The sequence below is a fragment of the Coptis chinensis genome, chromosome 4, assembly GCF_015680905.1.
Source record: "Coptis chinensis isolate HL-2020 chromosome 4, ASM1568090v1, whole genome shotgun sequence".
Classification (NCBI taxonomy): domain Eukaryota; kingdom Viridiplantae; phylum Streptophyta; class Magnoliopsida; order Ranunculales; family Ranunculaceae; genus Coptis; species Coptis chinensis.
In genome coordinates, this window is record NC_141459.1 from 90,383,746 (window position 1) to 90,392,706 (window position 8,961).

Genomic DNA, 8,961 nt, shown 5'->3' on the forward strand with positions numbered 1-8,961 from the left:
TTGCCATATCCCAAGTAGAAAATGCCATTTCTACAGACTAATGTTTAAAACTTTCCGTAATAATTGCAGTAAACTACATTTGGAGATGGAGACTGTGATAGATGGATATACTTGGCAGCAAACTAAAGAGGGATTTGTGATATACTAGGAGATGCGTGCCATAGTTGACTTTTGCAGCAAATCGGTATTATGTTTGGTGTTTTTTTTTGATGAATAAAAGTCCATGGTGTGCTCTATTTGAGCTAAGGTGGAAGAGTGAAGCAAAAACAAGGGTATAAAGACTCAAATCATGTTCTTCTACAGCTAGGATGTATGGTTCAGAGTGACAGAGCATAGTTTTGTGGACTATGTTGCTGAACACTTGAATGGCAGTGGTGCAGCCATTGCAATGATGGTTTTTCTTGTACAACTACCCTCCCTTATTGTAAACTAGTGAATGCCCCTGCGAGTCGGCACTCTAGACACATTGTTTTTGAACAACACTCCAAGAGACCATCTCTATGGTAGTATTGGATCGATGATATAACTATTTCCAACAATTTTATACTTCATAATCATTTCATACACATACTTTGAGCTTAATGATTGCAATTCTATGCATTTCATTTCTCACAAACCAACTCATTACACATACTCTTATACATTCATTAATTCATCACATATCAGAATGAGAATGAGGAAAATAAGGGGAGAGAGTCTTCAATTAAGAGCATCATCATTTTTTTTTTTAAAAAAAATAAAAAAATCCAGCAGAGTCTCCTTTGTATTTTCAACATTTCAAAAACCTAAATCTTGTCATAACCTGAAAATCAAATAATACAATTCTCATAGATCAACCATACCAAAATATATAACTTCATATTTATACATAACACAAATTACTTCTAAAACTAAAAGACAATTCATTAAACATTAAAAAAAACTTTGCATAATTTTTTACCTGGGGCTAATTCTAGTAACGAAAGGAAAAAATAAAATAAAATAAAATAAATACTCCATGCCCACTGATCAAGTTCTTCATTTATCTCATTCTCCCCTCTATGCATACTGTTCACACTATTCTGCTACCATATGGATAAATGCGCCATGGAGCAATGATTGCAATCAGGTTGTTGAAAAATTATGACAATTTAACTTGGTACCTGCAAGCAAACCACATACACATGATTTTTTTAGACTTGATACATTTAGCATATTGTTTACAAAAGAGATGGTTCTCAAAATGAAATAATCTCTATTCTTACTTTTAAGTATCCACGCTATCATAAAAAAAAAAAAAAAAAAACTATCATAAAAACTTACATAGCATATATATGGATACAACATATTCTTTAATTTCTAAACCAATAAAAGTAGCATTCTTTAATTTCTCACTCGCCTTTTCTCATTGGTATCGATGTCCTTAGAGAATAACTTCGGGTATACGACATTTGTGGTACAATTTCTTGCATTAGGTGGAAGAAAAACGGATATTCTTTTGAAGAAGTACATCCGGACATAGCCACATAGAGTTGTCCATAACTGAAAACCGGTGTCCTCAAATCAATGCCAACATATTTCAATCGACCGACCTTGCGACTTATTAATTGTCATGGCATAAGCTAGTCGAACAGGGGATTGTCGCCTTGATAGTTTGAAAGGCAACTCTGAATTTGAGGGAGCCGGAGATATTCTTGGGATGAGTACCGGTTTCCGACTTTCTCTTGATCAAAATTTTGGCTTGAAGGACTTTATCAAGACATTGAAGCACCATAAGTCGTGTCCCATTGCAAAGGCCATCTTTAGGTGCTATATTCCTGAGCAACATTATAGGGCATCCAAGTTTTAACTTGAGATTGAAAGGTGGTAAGCTAGAAGGGTCGAGGGAGTTGCGAAATTCGGTGGGATAGTGAGCCCTACTTGGATTATCAATATCATCTTCAATAATTTTATCTGCAGCCAAATACTCGAGCGCTTCATCAGGGAACAAATTTAGTGCAACCTCATTAATTGCACTCACATCATCATTACGGGCAGCAAGAATACTACGATCAGTTAAGAAAGTTGGAGACGGTGTGTCCATAACATCCAATTGGGGATAGACAGAGAAGATGAGTTCTTGGATATTGGTACACATGCGGATTCCATTCGGCAATTGTACGCATTCTTTGGGATTCAAACCAATCTAAATGAATCAAAGCAAAAATGAATTCATTAGTTTCTAAAATAGTTCGTTTATATATGGAACTAATAGAGAAAAACATTCTAATTAGAAGGCATTAATAGCACACCTCCAACAAAAATCGGGTGAATTCGACATTCTCGGACTCCGCCATTTCAAGCCGCATGTTACGTACCAAGTGCAAAACTTCTAAATAACTCCAAAAGAAAGAGCGTAGTAGTGATGCACCAACAAATTGCTCTCTCGGCCTAACGGTATAATTAGTGTTTGTCGAAAAATCACCACCAAGAACTGTAGTGATACCACCAAATATCTTTTTATTTCAGCAAATATCTTGAAATGTTCTATCCACAGCCTTAACACAGTATCTATGTTACATGGGCACCTCGTCCCAAACAATTAGTTTTGTTTCTTTAAATAGGTCAGCAAGGTCGGAAATGTTTAGCAAAGCCGCAAAAGTGGTATCCATCACATCAATTGGAATCTTAAATGTAGAATGAGCAAGGGTCGTCCACCGCATTAACAATAACAAAGATGCAATTCCCGATGATGCCACCATGATGACAATAAGACCCATGCTGCGGCAGGCCTTTGCAATTGTATTATACAAAAAAGTTTTCCCTGTACTAGCTGCTCCATTCAATAAGAAAAGTTTGCCCTTGTCACCATATACTGAATCAGTCATAGCAGTGTAAGCATGAAGTTGTTCATCATTAAGACGACTCACATCAACTGCACCCTCTTCTCCTATGTCTTCATGCTGAAGTTGGCGTTGCTCCCAAATGAGCCTATTGCCAACAATTTTGCTCCAATCCTCTTTTTGCTTTGGCATGGGCGGGAAATCTTCCAATGTCTTCCCAGATTCTAAAAGGATTTGTTCCACCAGATATAAGCCGTAATCTATTATTTGCTCATCAGTTGGATCTAGGATGCCATGTTTTGTTTGAAGCTAGTGTCCAAGATCATCACATATACTCGATGCAAATTTGCTCCAAAGTAGATCTGGTCGTAACGGATGACACTCTAAAAGAATTACACAAAACAACCTCCGCAGTTGATATCCAATTTTCATTATCGTCGCCTCTTCTAGGCATTGTATCCACTCATTATCAGTTTCTAACAGCCCACGGGCAATACATGCTTCTTTGTATGTGTTGTACACGGTATCACCGACTTTATAAAGATATGCAAAGGATGTAGGCCCTTTTACAACAATAAATAGCAAGCGTAGATAAAATCTCTCCCCGGCATTAGGGCTTGCAAAATACATCCTAACAATGGAAGGTCCCTGAGTCCTAGGAGTCCACTCTTGAGAGTCTTTGTGGAAAACATAGTGTCGTGGAAATTCTTGATAGGCATATGCTCGTGCATCTGGATATTCAGCACAACGCTTAAAGAAAGCTATCAGTGTTGAAGTTTGGTCTCTGGCTTGGGCAAGAATTGTATCCATGGGCTCTTTGCTATTGAAAACAACCCTATGCATGCCTTCCAAATGAAGCGCCAATCGTTGGACACTTGGAAACTCTTTATGCATTGGATTCTGAAATAGATGCCATGCAACTTCTGTTGGTCCAATATACCTTGCATTGATATATTGCTGAATCTCATCATTTGTTCCTGCCGCCACCACTGTTGCTTTGTCATAGCCTTTGTAGATGTACTTCTTAATATATTTAATAGCTTGACACAATGCACAAACTTCAACATTGATATGGCAGTCAAACATTTCAGACATATATGCATTGTAGGGAACAACATCTCCATTATCAACTTTAACCATTTTATTCTTCCTCTTCACAAAATATTTCTTGCCAGTGTTACGCCTTCGGTAAATGGAGTACCCTTTTTTATCCATAATTGTTTCCTCCACAAACTCTTTTGGATAGCCTTTGGTGCATCGACCATTTTCCATACATGAAGCACTCGGATCTCGATCACCACAGGGGCCATGAACCATGCACTTCTTCACTGTTTCAAACAATGCAGGGTGGGTGTCGGGGTCTGGGAATTCAGCACATACAAATTTATCCACTTGCTCACTGTTTCGGATCTTGTCATCATGCGCGAGAAATAAAAGGCAATGCATGTGTGGAAGACCGCGCTTATGAAATTCAATGGTATAGACATATGCAACCACCCGGCCGAAGATATCATTCTTCAAGATTTCTTTCATAATTGCTTTTTGTTTCAACTCGAATACCCGTGCAACTATTTCAGGCTGAAGTGTCGAAGTTTGGTGTTCTTTGAGCGCATCTTTAATTTCCTGTCAATTACGGTTTGTAGTCACCGTAAGAAAATATTTGGGTGCTGATAGTGCCGGGTGATAGCCATTGAATCCTGAAAAATCTCGTACATGTGCTTTGGACTTCCAACATGCGAGGAAGGCAAAATGAACCGTTGGTCAATTTGATCAGGACTTAATCCCTCAAGTGCAACATCTATCAAGCACTTGTACACATCCGAACAGATGGTGTCTTGATTTAGTCTAATGTATCGCAGCCGGTTCTGTTCATATGCAGCCCAAGCATCAACCAAAAATTCATGCAACAATTTACACCCCAGTAAGATGGATGAGTACTCTGTGGGTCGTTCAAACAAACGGTAGGCGTAATACAATAATTAGGTGAGTCTTGCATTGCTTGGAGCATTTCTCTTGACGTCCCACAACTTCAAATCAGGTGACCAACCCAAATCCCCATAAGGAAACAGAAGAACATAATGCAAAGGCAAATAAGCGAGATGACATTCGCTTATCCGTTCCAACTCATGCCCTCCTCTCAAGCGAAGTATAATATCACGCATGGCATCAACCTTACTCCCATCTCCAGGCAATATCACTGCAATCTCATCAGTTGTCGGAAGATTGTACATTCGTCTATCCGAACGCGGATCATAATGTAGATGGACCAGAACATTGTTATTCTCAGAAGCATTTTTAGTTAAAACCTCAAATGCTTGTTTATAGATATCACAAAACTTGTGGGTTTGCAGAAGAGTTTCTTGTACAATTTTCAACACTTCCCTTGACAAATTTGGATTACGATTATGGTGGTGATCCAAAGCAGCTAGGGAATCATAAATATAAAGTTGTGAAAACTTAGGTTCCATCCTTGGATCAGGCAACAATGAACCGATTTGATGCCGCAACTCCCCATGAATAGTGAATGAGGTAGGACCACGTCCATGTAACACACGATCGTTAAATTTGCAACCAAGACTGGTAAAGGCATTACACACGTTGTATTGCCGAATCTGCTCACGGAATAATCTTGCACGTTTATTAGATCCTTCGAATAAAGATTTAAGTGCCGGAGGCAGTGGAGAAAGAAGCGGTAGCTTAACTTTTCCTTGTAAATAGCAAGTTCCAAATAAAGGTCGGTTGCGCCTTGATTTCGATAACTGTTCATCTTTCCAATGAAGGGCCGAACAAAATGGACAAAGAACATCCATCTTTCCCAAAAAGTGACGGCGATTTGGAACTGGAAGTGCATGGCTATGAGAATTAAGAATTTCTTCTTTACTTTCATCAAATCCAGTCATATCATGATCACTGCAAAAATAGACCTATGATATATCACGCTTTACGATATGTTGAAACTTAACATAATAGTGAGAATTTAAGCACTTGACTTACATAGTGTTATCCTCACAACTTTGCATTGTTACATCTTTTGTGAATGAAGGCTGGTTTTCTCTATAAGAGATATCATACATTGATGAAGAAGACCCAACTTCGTACGTTGACCTCGTCTTCTTAAAGGAATCTGCTATGTAATCAGACATAACATCTTTTTCTCTCGTCTGATTTTTGTTGTGCTATAGTCATTTGATCGTGATCTAGAGGCACTTGCATTTCCTTTTCTCTTGAAGGCGTTGTACAATGGATCTCCGATTAGGAGGTGCAATAGATCTTTGGTCGGAGGCACAACAGATAACATATTGGGAACCGCAATAGAACTTCAATTAGGAGGCACAACATATAGCCTAGTGGGAATTGCAGTGGATCTTCGATTAGGAGGCACAACATATAGCCTATTGGGGCAGTAGTAAATTTTTTAGATTAGGAGGCACAACAGATAGCTTATTGGGAGCTGCATTAGATCTTCGATTAGGAGGCACAACATATGGAGAAGGAGTAGATCTTTGATTATGAGGCACAACAGATGGAGAAGGAGTAGATCTTCGATTATGAAGCACATCGATGGAGAAGGAGAAGATCTTCGATTAGGGAGGCACATATACCGATTCGGGGCATAGCATATCTTCGATGGGGAGGCACATATATCGGATTGGGAGGCGTAACAGGATGTCGTGCTATGGAATTGACTGTGTGAATTAACGACTCCTTTCCCCTCTCTTTCATTTCTCCTGTTTGTGGTAATGAAGTCGCGACCTAAGATATGCCCGTTAATATGTTGATATAGTTGTACTCGTAAATAACAGACAATCAATATAATGTTAGATATGTAACTGGACAAATATATATGTGTGTGGGTGTATGTAAATCTATGTAAAAAAAAACCAATTTCGTTTCTCGGGACTATGTTCAAGTGATATTTAAAAGTGGTTATGACACAAATTAAGTGAAATCACATAATAGTATTTCATATTGTTGAAATTTGCTCTTGCACAACATGAATTCGCTCTTTCACCATGATTGCCTAGGAAAGAAATTATGCAGAAAGTTAAATGGTATCATAACTGAAATGATAGATTAATAAGGGGAGTTCTAAGAACAAAAACGGGTGAAATATTATACCTGGAATATTGGTTTAAGGGAGCTCTAACTAACTTCTGTGAAACTCAAGAGAAGCTCATGAATATCCTCCTGAACCAAAAATGGGATTTTAATATCATCAGATGAGTGATTGTCAGCAAAACCACACCAATACAGTCCTTATTGTAAGCTATTGACTCTAATCCTCTCACTTGGAAGTAAAAAATAAAATTCAAATACTACCTAAAATAACATGAAGTAAAACAGTTTGCCAAATATCTAACGGAAGAAGCACCAATATCATACAATACATCATACAATATAAAGCAGTTGTAAATAGGAAAATGGTATATGGAGGTTGCAAAGTTGTCGTGAGAAGAAAAGTGATGGAAGGAGTACTCGGTTAAAGCTTTCCTGTTTCGTTGTTGCAAGGACATGAATGAAAATAAACTCAGATAGTGCAAGTCTACGGGAATCACATACGTAATTTCCCACCATTCACTTAACTCAAGTCTACATTATCAATCGTATCATCATCCTAACCACATGATTTTACACATTATGTAAATCAACAGCATTTACAAAACCGATTTTATATTTTCATTCACCATCTCAAGACTGTTAGTAGTAAAAGTAATGGTAGATATTGAGAAGAAGCGTACCCGAAAAGTTCTTTTAACAAATCAAGCTTGCACCTACATATTTGATGTCATCCTACTGATTCCCAAACACCAAACTCAAGTCCCATCATAATTAATTTGGTTACACATCAAAACCAGGGAGCTAACAGAATTTGTAACTATAGTCCTAAAAGAATGTATTCGGCTCTTGCATATCGACAATGTAGTCTAAATATATCGGATATTTTCTGCCTTTGTTGTTAGCAATTGGCAAAAGCCTATAGATCTATAGAAGACATCAATCTTCTTCTTACGTTATTGCAGAAGCCAATTGTTACCAGCTTTAAGGAATATGATTTAGGAATAGCACCCACCAACAGATATTCTTTGAAATTTGGTACTGTGCTTTCTCAACCTCCCTTACATAATGTTTTAAATTCTCGATGGGCTTCCTTCATGCTCCATAAGTTTGTAGTATGAGCTATGGGATAATATTATCTGTTCCAGAAGAAATTAGTAAACAACATAACAGCTGCACCTCCTAGGCTCCTACATACACTTTCAGAACGCTGGCTATCTTCTCTTGCTACAACCTATACGAATATCGCATTTCGACTTCATGCAGTTAATGGTCTAGAATTTTAGATGTTTAACTTGAAAGTCGAAACCATTAGTGGAGTTGCTGTATCAACAAAGGACCCATCATACATATAGAGAAACAATTAAAAACAACGTAGAATTAAAAGACAACACCCTCACACACACAAAAAAACCAATACACCAACAATGAAATTTAGACAACAACGATGATAATTGAACAACAAAAAAAAAAATTACAACTTTAATTGAGATGGAGATAAAAAGAACCTTTAAGAGATGCAAGTCGACTGAAACTGTAGAAAGGAGGAACCATTAGAATTGGGGTACCAATGTATTTCAGCTGCGGTAGAGAAAGAGATGTTTTTCAGCTACGAATCAAGCCTTCTTTGCTGCACTCAACAGCTGTTGTATTGTCTACGAACTTTGTTGGGTTTTTCGAAGGGTTTTTCAAAGGTTTGGGTTTCTAATTTCACAAGTGGTCCGCACACAACAGTCGTTAGATTTTCTTAAAATAGATCTAGACCGTCCTTTGTTTGTAATTTTGTCCTGTAGTGCTAAAAAAATCCTTAGCTTATTATATAGATGGGGACAAGAGATGAACATTTGGGACTTCAAGCATTACAGGTTGAGTTAAAAATAAAACACAAAAAAATGGAACCGACAGGTTGAGGTTATAACACCCCGTCTTTTATTTTGCTTTTCCTATAATAATAATAATATTAATAATAATAATAGATAATAGACAATAGATAAAATAGAATATGATAAGTGTTAGTGGAAATAGGACTCGTGGTTTATGGGATAAACCTTCTTCCCTATTTCGGGGGTTTTGTTTTTAACAGAAAGAAAACAGAATAGGGTTG

General features: G+C 37.5%; 1 long non-coding RNA gene across 1 annotated transcript; it reads right to left on the minus strand.

The window, feature by feature from the left end:
• Positions 1-694: 694 nt before the first annotated feature.
• On the minus strand, positions 695-8,655 carry LOC147505566 (uncharacterized). The gene is made up of 3 exons (XR_015220626.1): positions 8,366-8,655; positions 6,921-6,989; positions 695-1,142 (listed from the first exon to the last, which is right to left on the minus strand). It is a non-coding gene; the product is annotated as an uncharacterized LOC147505566 (long non-coding RNA).
• Positions 8,656-8,961: the final 306 nt, after the last annotated feature.